At 39.5% G+C, this 12,182-nt stretch overlaps 1 long non-coding RNA gene across 31 annotated transcripts in view; it reads left to right on the plus strand.

The window, feature by feature from the left end:
* LOC147027693 (uncharacterized) overlaps positions 1-12,182 on the plus strand; it is a 198,979-nt gene that overhangs the window by 164,621 nt on the left and 22,176 nt on the right. For 5 of the 31 annotated variants that reach the window (XR_015057194.1, XR_015057196.1, XR_015057193.1 and 2 more), the window contains one exon: positions 7,463-7,550. The exons of the other annotated variants lie outside the window; for them this stretch is intronic. This is a non-coding gene — a long non-coding RNA (uncharacterized LOC147027693). The remainder of the gene's footprint in view (positions 1-7,462; positions 7,551-12,182) is intronic. 31 annotated transcript variants of the gene reach the window in all.

Here is a 12,182-nt window from a genome sequence, read left to right on the forward strand (position 1 = left end):
GGCAGTCATACGACAATGCAAGCAACATGTCCGGTGTCTATTCAGGCGTACAAGCAAGAGTCTGTAAAATTAATCCATTGGCTCAGTGGGTACCATGTGCTTTTTTTTTTTGTATACCTTGGTCGAGGCTCGTATGAGAACTAACACACAACTCACAGCAAGGAGGCATGAGACAAGAGGGGCGGGAGTGGAAGGGACAAAACAGTGGGGAACAGACACATTAGGTGAACTGTGGAAGGGAGAGGGATGGGGATGGGACGGGGAACATGGCGAAGAGAAGATGGACATTTCAGGGACTTTCAGGAAGGAAAGCAGGAGAAATGAAGGGAGTGGGCTTGGGTGGATTATCGGGGGTAGAAAAGATCGAGGATTTGGATGGGGGAAGATAAGAGGTGGTGGTGAACAGCTGTTTTGAAAGCCTGGAGGGAAGAATGGGAAAGAATAGAGTGAGGAAGTTTATTCCAAAGGCGGGGAAAAAAGAGGAATGAAAGAGTGAAGATGAGCAGTGATTCGTGATTTTGGTAGTTTTACCAGAAGGGGGTTGTTGGCGGACCTTGAGCGCCCTGTGGAAATGTGGTGGGGACAAATCGCTGGGGACCTGAGGATGTGCCTTTTCAAGGTTTGATATTAATCGGACAAGTGCTTCCCAAGTTATGGCCATTTATTTACCAAACCAATGACAAGACACGTTATTGCGTGAGCGTGGGCGATGGGGGAAGGGAAGCTCAGTCGCGTTCCCCATTACGGGTTACAACGTTCGGGCTTCAGAAGAGTGATGACTTCGTGTATTCTAATAATTTCTCGATTTCTTATGCGCATTTATCGATAAACACAATGCCCCAAGTTATGATCGTTTTCCTGTTAGACGGTGCATAAATTTTGGTAACATCAGAGTGCTGCTATGCTCCGAACCAGGAAGTAAATTTTTTTTCTCTCTCTTCTCTTCTCTTTTTGTTTTTCCTTGCCACGACATTTGCGAAAAGGTTAAATACGTTGGCGCTAATTGAATAATTGGCCATTAAAACCTAAATTGCGAATAATCGTAACTGTGATATGCGAACTTCCGGACCACGCATGTAGGGCACGTGAGAGCGAAGAAACGGCCTGTGTGGTTGTTTCTTGCTCACGGTTGGAATATTTCTTTTATTTATTTATTTATTTTTTTACGGGCACGTACTAGTTTTTTAAAAACCAGATGAACCCAAATGATGGGTTTGTATTTTTTAATATCTACTACACAAGAGGGAGACATTCTTCTTGTAATTGTAGTTACCTTAGTCAATCATGGTTGACTAAGGAAACACATGCAATGACTAAAGGAAAACATCTTATACTGCAACTGATAAGAATAATGCATTGAGTTATAATGCTAAGGTGAAACAACTTCGTGTTTCTCGAGATGGAACATTTTATCCACGAGATAGATTGGAAATTAATTGGGAAAAAAATGATTATGCTGAAGCATACAAGTCTTACCAAAAGGTGTGTGAAAGCAATGGAAATAAAGAACCTATTTTGGATATGACAGCATTTAAAAGTTTATATACAATCTATGCGTTTGACCTGAGTGCTCAAAAGAAAACTATAAAATCTAATCGAGTGGATACTTCCCTATACATTGAAAGAGGACAGAGTGAAGAAGTTGATACATATTGTTTGCTTTTGGAAGAAACAGAATTACAGATGAATACAGATAATGGTGTTATGATTCGTCTCACATAATTTTTTTGTTAAATAAATGAGTGGCAAAGTACCAACTGGGGTATATCTTAATCAAATCAATCTTCATAAACTATCATCTTGTGTTCAAAATCAAAAGCCTTGCACGATTAAAGTTAATACAATTCATTAGAAAAGGAGCAGTAAGAATTGATGTTTTGCTCACAAGAGAACAGGTGAAAATCTTGAACGATACTGGCTCACTTAAAATTATAATGTCAAAACCAATGTTGAAGAAATATTCAATGAGAGAGACGAGTGGAGAATTTCTCCCATTTCTAATTCCTTTATTTGCTGGTTTAAGTGCGGCTGGAGCATTGATGGGTGGTATTTCAGCAGCGGTGAAAACTTCCAACGAAAGGAAGGCTCAACTCCGGGCTCAAAAAGAATAGGAAAGGCAAAACAAAGAGTTGGAGAAACAAATCAGTGGAAGTGGTGTAATTGTAGATTTTGCTGAAAAACTTGAAAGTCTGCCTGTAAAAGTGAGATTGTTAGTTGGAGATATGCTTTCTTCTATCGCACAAGCAGGTGTAAAATTAACTCAAAGGGGTAATGGATTATATCTTTCTAATAAATAACTGAGCATTGATGAGTGGTTTAAAGAATTTGGAATGAATACAACATCAAATTTAGAACTTGTCAAATATTGTAAGAAATTAAAAATTCATAATATGGTTATTTGTATGAAAGATGAATTAAAAAAACGTGTCTAAACATGCAAAGAATATTATTATGAACTTAGAAGATAATAATGGGAACGGTTCTCATTGGGTTTGTATTTTTAATAGTCAAGACAAATATTATTTTAACTGTTTTGGTCTTCCACCACCTGTTGAAGTTATAAAATTCTTACAGAATGGTGTTTATCAAATATTTCCAGTCCAAGAATTAAATTCCAAGTGTTGTGGTCAATTATTTCTACATGTGTTATTTCAACTCAGCAAAAATAAATTTTTTAATGACATTATTTTTGATCTCATATAAATGACTTATGTTGGTAAAGATGGTTCTATATTTGGTGTATCCCAAGAACTGGAAATTAATTTATCAAATTATTACACAAAGGCACAGGCTGAACAACAGAAATATAGTATAACAAAAAATATTAATATGAAAAATGCTTATAAATTAATAAATTATCCAAGCCCGACTGACGCGAATGACTTGGTGAGATTAAGTGATTTATCACAATATATATCCTTTAATAAAATAGCTGTGTATTCCAAAAATACAGAAGTGTTGATTTTATCTCCAGGTCATACAGAATTCACAGTTCCAATTCAAATAAATTTTTATAAAGAAGGGCGTATCGTTTGTATGAGAATAGAACAATGGGGGTATGATATGAATGATTTCGGGTATAATTGGTCATTTAAAATTAACCTAGAATACCTGGAAAAATTAAATCAGTCTCGTAAGGAAGATTATTATCCACTTGGTGCTGAGAATGAGTTTTGTGGAAGCACGATTAGTAAACAACAAATAAAAGAATTTAATAAGGAAAAATTTTACAATGGTTTTGCCCTAGTTTATATCATGAAAACACAAAGAACAGGATTATATATAATAAGTAAGGAAATACAAAATGATTTAACTATGGGAAGATTGTGGGGTGTTTCTTGTCATAATATTAATCTGTCATATATTTCTAATACATAAATGACAGCAAGAAGGCTTCAAGAAAATTATCATTTCTGTGTTCAAGGATACTTTCAAGAAAAGGGTATTCGGTATTTTAATAAATATGTTCTGCAACATAAGAATGAGGTATTTACAATAAAGGATTGTTTTTTTTCTGATGTTAATGAACCAACAACTTTGGATTTAATTAAAATGTTAAATAATGGAAAATTATGAAGTTAAGAAAATGCAAGGCTCTTTTAGTAAACAGGACTAAATTTTATTAGTTTCCTGTTGTAAAAACAAATATTTTGGATACAGGAATAAAAAGAAATCCTGATGAATATGTGTATGATATTATATGGGGTGTAAGTGATTTGAGGATAGTAAGGGACGAAGAAGGAGTTGAAGAAACTGAGACAAAGGAGGAAAAGGAGAAGAGAGAGAAGGAGGAAAGAGAGGAGAGAGAGAAGGAAGAGAGAGAAGAGAGAAGAGAGAGAAGGAGGAGAGGGAGAATTTTGAAGGAGGAAAGAGAGAAGAGAGAGAGGGAGGAGAAGGAGAGGGAGGAAAGAGAGAGAGAATAAATAAATATAAAAATATGGAAACCAGTGAGATTAAAAAAAGATTGGGGGTATTCCAGAAAATAATAAATCTCAACACACCGAGGAGGAAAACAAACAATTGACAAGTCTATTAGAAATATTTTCCTCAAGACTATTAACATCGTTTTCAGGGAGAAGATATAAACGACAAAGTCGAGATAAAGATTATATTATTGATGATGTTGGTGTGATTGACTTTAGTTAAAGTTTTTCATTTTTTTTCTTAAATAAATGGAGGAGAGGTGAAGACATTTCTGAGGATTCTTTATGTTTTAAAAATTAAGATTCAAATGTGCATGTTGGAAACTAAAAAGGTTTTCGCACTCTGTAGGAATTTTTCTCATAAATAAATTAGTTATTGTCTCAAATGTAAAAAGAAAACTAATACTAAAAATATCTCATATTTTAAAAGTAAATATAATAGGGTTATACAAAAAGGTACATTTTCGGTGTGTGGCTCAAAAAAGAGTCAATTCCCAAAACACAAACGTGGGGGAGATATACAAAAGTTTTTATCAGGAAGTAAATTTACAATGACTGGAATACCAGGGGAATTACATCTACCAGGGTATTCTTTATGTGGTCTGGGAACGAACTTGGATAAAAGATTAGATGAAGCAGACAATCCTAAACCATGGAGTAAATCCATCAATTGGGTTGATGAAGTGTGCATGAGGCACGATATTGATTATGGGAATTCCACAACTTTGGAAGAAAAGCATGAAGCCGATACAAAAATGTTGTATAATTTGTCTCTGATACAAAATCCAACCTTGAGAGAAAAAGTTGATAGGTTCATCGTGAAGATGATCAGTACTAAATTGAAACTTGGGCTTGGAAATTCAAAAAACTTATCGGCTCTAATGATGTCATTAAGACTGAAGAACAATTAGCTGATGAATTACATAAACCAATAATCACAAAGTTTCATAGAAGGAAGGTTTATTCCAAGGAAGTTGATTATATCTGGTCAGCTGATTTGATTGAACTCAATAATGATAAGGGGTACAAGTATGCTATAACCGTTATTGATTTGAGGAGTAGATATGCGTGGGTTGTCCCATTTAAAAAACAAAACAGGTAATACTCTTATGTTAGCCTTTCAACAGATATTTAATAAAAGCAAGAGAAAACCTAAAAAATTGTGGACTGATGAGGGTAGGGTTCTATCACAAGACATTTATGAATTTTCTTAAAAATAACAGCATTACATTATACGGTACCTTTCATGAAGGAAAAGCGGTTGTTATTGAGCGCTTCACTTTAAAAGAGAGACTACATAAAAAAATTCACTCAACTTGGTTCTCAACAATGGTCATCTTTTATTCAGGATATTGTAGATAAGTATAATGATACGATTCACACCTCAACCAATACCAAACCATCAGACATTTACAAAATTAGAATATGAAAAAGAAATTAATGTCAAAAAGCTGAAGTTCAAAGTTGGTGATATAGTAAGAATATATAGGTGGAAATCTCATTTTGAAAAAGGTTATGCAAAGCGATGGACAAATGAGCTTTTAAAATTCGTTGATGTGATAGATACAGTTCCTTGGACTTATAAGGTATATGATTTAAAGGGGGAAGAGATTTTAGGTTCATTTTATTCACAGGAATTACAGAAGACAAAGATAAGTTGAATTTTTTGACTCCGCCCCTTTTTAAACTCCACCCCTTTTTGACTCCACCCACACAAACCCCACACACACAATCCCTGCCCACACAAGCCCCACCCACACAAGCTCCACCCATCCACGCAAGCTCCACACACATAAACCCCACCCCACACAAGCTCCACCCACAAAAACCACATTCATCATATTCACATAATTAGTGATTCGTTAATTAGTTCCCCACACGCAACATATTTATTTAATTAAAAAAAATTGCTCCACACAAGATCCACCCATCCACACAAACCCCGCCCACACAAGCCCCGCCCACACAAACCTCGCCCACAGAAGCCCCGCCCACACAAACCTCGCCCACAGAAGCCCCGCCCACACAAGCCTCGCCCACAGAAGCCCCACCCACACAAACCCCACCCACAGAAGCCCCACCCACACAAACCCCACCCACAGAAGCTCCGCCCACACAAACCCCACCAACAGAAGCCCCACCCACACAAACCCCGCCCACACAAACCCCACCCTGTGCACCCCCCACCTTTGACCCACCACCCCCCTCATTCCACCCACACCCTTCCCCACACACACACGGGGAGGGGAGGGGGTGGGATGAGGGGGGTGATAGGTCATTGGGGGAGCGCACCTACCCCCACCTCCCCACCCCTCCTTTACATCTCCTTTATTCTTTTCTTGTAATTCAAAATCAGATATTTATAAGGAAAGTATTTATAATTAAACAAAATTGAAAATATTGAACATTCAGTTATAAAAATAGATGATGTTTTCCAGCATTCTGCTTCAGATGTCTTGAGTGTCAGGTCAGATTCCGCCAGACGATTAGCTTGTGGGCTTGGTTCAACCAGACAGGTGTTTAAACTGAAAAATAAAAATTAATAATGAGAACACTCAAGGGAGATGTGGACAGAGGGATAGACAGACAGACAGACAGACAGAGAGACAGACAGACAGACAGAGAGACAGACAGACAGAGACAGACAGACAGAGAGACAGACAGACAGACAGACAGACAGACAGACAGACAGACAGACAGACAGATAGACAGACAGAGAGACAAATGGAAAGAGAGACATATAGACAGACAAGATAGACAGACACAAACAGAGAGAGACAGATAGATAGACAGAGACAAACAGATAGATCGACAGATAGACAAACAGACAGAGACAAATAGACAGACAGAGAGAGACAAATAGACAGAGACATATAGACAGAGACAAAGAGAGAGACAGAGACACACACACACACACACACACACACACATGCATGTGTGTGTTTCTCACCTTGAAGTCAGGTCTTTCAAGATTACAGGACATGACTAATTCTTTCATTTCTCTTCTGAAAATTTGAATCTCTTCAAGAAAGTCATTCATTTGTATCCATTCGTAATGTAAATCAGATAATTCGTTCTCCACAGCTGTGATCAACGATGTTTTTATTGGGTACAAGCTGTTAGAAAAAGACATACAACAATTATTGGTCGTACAGTGATTTAATTCTGTTTTAAACAACAAATAATAAATTGGGTTGGGAATCTCACCTCTCATCTTGTGAAAATGATTGATCCATAAGGTTGTCGTAAGAATCTGTCTAATCCATTCTGTGAATGCAACGCACTCGGCACACAAGTTGGTTTAAATAAACCGTGAGTCATGATGTCATGGGAGATTTCCCAACAATGGTTTTTCCAGGGTGTGTACCTGATCGGAAATGACTTCGAAATTTTTGGCTCGGGTGAGACAGCTGTTCTTAAGCAGCCTGATTCATTTTAACACGAAAATGAAAATTCTTTAAATGATTTTGATAAAACATGTTTAAAAGCCCGTTAGTGTTCTGATTTAAAATATAACCACGGGGCCTTGTCTCTCACAGAATACTTCCTCATTTTCACGGCATGGACTGAACATTGAAAACAAAACTTCCCCATTCACTCTTTGAGTGGAATGAAGTGCTTTAATCAGTAAGTCTCAATTTAACATGTGCTCAATGGGGTAGAGATCAGTATCCTCTTTTGACCTAATGGGCCGAGAGTCAGAGTGGGGGGGGGGGGGAATCAGTCTCAATTTAACATGAGCTTGTATGGGAGGGAGGGAATCTGTCTCGATTTAACATTAGTTTGTATGGGAGGGAAGGGAATCAGTCTCAATTTAACATGAACTTGTATGGGAGAGGGAGAAAATCATTCTCCTGTTTTGGGTTTTTTGGGGGTTGATTCAGAGTTTCCCCCCTTTTCCCCATTCATTTGCATGGATGCCTCAGAAGCCCCATTTATCCTCCACTGGCATGAACAAATCCACATATATTTTGGCTCAACATTGTTTGCATAACAATAGAAATGTTAAGATTTCTGTTTTTATGCCTGTCCAAAATTATTCATACCCCATACGAAGTCTCACAATTGAGGCCAATGTTTGTGATAATGCACATGCTTTTGATATTCCTAAGATTCTTTATAATGTTGTGCAATTATTCCAAGATGTGTGCATACAATCTGAATGCATTACAAATGTGGTCTATTGAATGTACAATGAGGAATGTTAGAGAACAACACTCTGCTTTTAGACTATAAATTAAGGGGAGCTGATACAATCATTCTCAGGTCATTGTCAGCATGGCGAAGAAGAAATAAGTCAGTGAGGTTCTTCGGTTGTGCATTGTGAATGCTCACAAGGAGGGGAAAGGTGACAAAGATATTGTGAAGCAGTTCTGAGTGCCAGTTGCCACCATACAAAGCATAATTAGGAAGTACAAGGAGTTCCACACTGTAAAAAAAACATTGAAGGACGTGGTCGGAAGCCAAAGGTGTCGCCTCCTCTGGCAAGAAAAGTATGGCGAGAGGCCAACAACAATCCACGGATCACTATTAAGGCTCTCCTGACCAACCTTGGCGAGTCTGGGACCAAGATATCAAGGCAGACACTCCAGCGAACGTTGCACAAGGGGGGTCTCCATGGACGCCGACCAAGAAAGACTCCACTCCTCCATCCCAGGCACAGAAAGGCTCGGCTCACCTTTGCAAAAGCTCACATGGACAAAGATCCAAGCTTTTCATCCTCAGTTCTGTGGTCGGATGAGACGAAAATGGAGCTTTTCGGGCACAGAGATGTTGCTTTCATTTGGCGAAAGAAAGGTGAAGCATACAACCTGAAGAACACAGTCCTGACCGTCAAGCATGGAGGCAGGAGCATAATGCTTTGGGGATGTTTCTCAGCCAGTGGGCCCGGCAATCTCGTCAAAGTGGATGGCATCATGAAAAGGAGCAGCACATCAAGATCCTTGAGGAAAACATCAAAGAGTCTGCAGAGAAACTTCACCTCGGGGAGCATTGGACGTATTAGCAGGACAATGATCCAAAACACACCGCCAAGTCAGTCAAGAAATGGTTCTGGGATAATGATGTAGACCAGAGGTCTCCAACCTGTGGCCCGTGGGCCACATGCGGCCCCTTAGACGGATTTATGCGGCCCTTGGTGCCATATTAAATTTACATTACAATGCGGCCCGCGATACTGCCAATTTATCAGGGTCAATGATCAAAGCGTTCTGTAATTTTTATTATGATTTTGATTCATATTAGACACGTGTTTTTAACACGATTATTCATTTATCATATTTGTTGGCAAGAAAAATATATTCAGCACAAATTTTTATTTAAATTTCCGCATATTGATTATATTTTTTTTTCCGGAATTTAGCGTCCTTTTTTTGGGTGCGGCCCTCCGCTCCTCACCACTTTGGTTTTGTGGCCCTCCACCCAAAAAGGTTGGAGACCCCTGATGTAGACGTTCTAGAAATGGCCAAACCAAAGTCCGGACCTCAACCCAATCGAGAATCTGTGGAGGGAGCTCAAGACCGGCGTGATGGCAAGGAAGCCTTCCAACCTCAAAGGTCTGGAGATCTTTGCGAAGGAGGAGTGGGCCAAAATCCCTATAGAGACATGCAAAAACTTTGTGAGCAAGTATAAAAACCGTTTGGAGGCTGTCATCACAAACAGGGGCTTTTCCATTGATTATTGAATGTGACTTTGAACTGATCTAAGCAAGGGTATGAATAATTCTGTACATGACATTATCTTGTAAATCTATCAATAAAATACCCCCGAAACAATGTATTTCTTGAAATGTCTCTTGCAGTGATTCTTTCAGCTGTTTGTCACATTCTTATGTAACTTAAGCCAGAAGAAACTCATTCCTCAAATAACACGATTCAAAATACTCCAAATTTGGAAAGGGTATGAATAATTTTGGGCTTAACTGAAATATATATATATATATATATATATATATATATATATATATATATATATATATATATATATATATATATATATATATATATATATATATATATACATACACACACATACACACATATGTATATGGATATCTTCTTTTTCTTTCGGCTGCTCCCATTAGGGGTCGCCACAGCGGATCATCCGTTATGATCCGCATACTGATTTGGCATAGGTTTTACGCCGGATGCCCTTCCTGACGCAACCCTGGTCACCTCTTACAACACAGGGATAAGGATTGGGTTTTGCCATGATTCCTGACTGCCCTAAACCTTCTCATAGCATGGCCCAGTACAGAGCTCCCCTCCTCAAGCGTTCCTCCAACCCAAGCCTCTGAGTAGCCGGATTACAGGCGCATGCCACTACGCCCGTTATATATGTATATGGATATATGTATATATGTATGTATGTGGATATATATATATATATATATGTATGTGTGTATGTGGGTATATATTTATTTATATACAGTATTACCCTGCTTATGCGCCCCCCTCTTATCCGCCACCCTCGCTATCTGCTGTGATTTGCTCAGGAACCGAACATCTGAGCTAAAAGCTTTGTAAATTCATCCGCCACCCTGCTATCTGCAATCCGCCAGGTCTGCCTGACGTACATAGTAATGGAAATCCAAAATTACCCCGCTTATCCGCCCGTGACATTCGCCAGTGATGAGTCATCAGGAAATTTCTCGCTTCCATGGAGAAATGTACTAATGAGCCTGTGGGAGTACACATCCAGTAGAGTATTGTGAAATCTAATTTTGTTTATGCTTTCATGGCATTTGCAGTGCTATCTCCAGTGTGCATTGTGGATCTAACAGTGCTTAATGGATTAGTGATTTCTAAAAAAAGTTTGAAACAGCATGGCTCCTGTAGAGAGGAAAAGGGACCGTCAGTGTTTGACGGTGAAAGAGAAGAGAGAAATCTGTGAGTATTCGAAGAGTTTTCCATCAAAATCTCAACAAGACGTTGCCAATTTCTTCGCAGCGAAATGGGGAAAGCCCGTGAAGACGGGGACGATCGGTGACATGATAAAACAGTCAGACCGATGGCTGAACAAATCGCTGGATGCGTCTATGATGCGTCAAGTCTGTGGCAAACATTCAAATATGGAACAAGCGCTCTTTCTTTGGTTTAGCTCAGCACGTGCTAAAACCATTCCACCAACTGAAGCAATACTGAGGACGAAAGCCATGTTTTTTGGAGGTAAGCTGGAAATTGTCGACTTCCATTACTCGAATGGTTGGATGAATCGCTTCAAAATGCGCTATGGTATATCATGTCGGAAGTTATGCGTGAAAGTGCTAGTGTGTCCCAGGTTTAGTCATTTTTGAAAGTGCTTGTGTGTCCCATGAAACGGGCCTGTTCTACCAAATGCTGCCTGACCGATCTCTCAATACGGGGGAGTATTCGAGGGGAACTAAGAAAGCAAAAGCTCGAATATCGCTAGCTGTTTGCAGCAATGCTGATGGTAATGATAAGTCCTGTTTACTAGTTATCGGGAAAAGTGCTAATCCCAGGTGCTTCAAGGGATTCAAGCATGACTTGTATTGCGATTGCCGCAACAGCAAAAAGTCGTGGATGACCAGCTTAGTGTTCCACGACTGGCTGCGCGTTTTTGATAAGAAAATGCGAATAGCGAACCGCCATGTGCTGATGTTGCTGAATAATGCGCCATCTCATATTCTGCCCGAGAATGAGGAGGGCAAAGTCAGTCTCACCAATATGAAAGTGCATTTCCTGCCGCCTAACACGACGTCGCATCTCCAGCCCATGGATGCCGGTGTCAAAAACAATTTCAAGCAGCATTATCGAAGATATCAACTACAGCACTTGCTGGATGCGATTCACGAAAATCGAGAACCGAAGCTGGAACTGGGCGATGCTATTCGCTTCTCCAAGATGGCTTGGGATGAAGTGAAACCCGAAACCATCAAGAACTGTTTCAAACACACTGGCATCACCCCGGCCAATTGGTTCGATCCTGCGACAACGTCCTCTTTGTCGACCGCCACCAGCACTACGTATCCGAGGAACATTTTCGAACAGATCGCTGAACATTTCACCATAGATAGAGCCGTGCTGATGACACCAGAAGAATTCGATCATGTCGATGATCATCTAGAACCAACCGAGGTTCTTACAGATGATGAAATCGTCGATCTTGTGACTACCATTCATGACGAGGATACCGAGGAACCGGATGCGCCTGAAGAAGTAGCCACAGTTCCGAGCGCATTGGAAGCGAGGCGCGCCTTGGAACAAGTCACGAGGTACATAGAGAGCAACCGTAATACGA

The sequence above is a fragment of the Eptatretus burgeri genome, chromosome 4 (genome assembly GCF_056783735.1).
Source record: "Eptatretus burgeri isolate ZD-2024b chromosome 4, Ebu_testis_v1, whole genome shotgun sequence".
Classification (NCBI taxonomy): domain Eukaryota; kingdom Metazoa; phylum Chordata; class Myxini; order Myxiniformes; family Myxinidae; genus Eptatretus; species Eptatretus burgeri.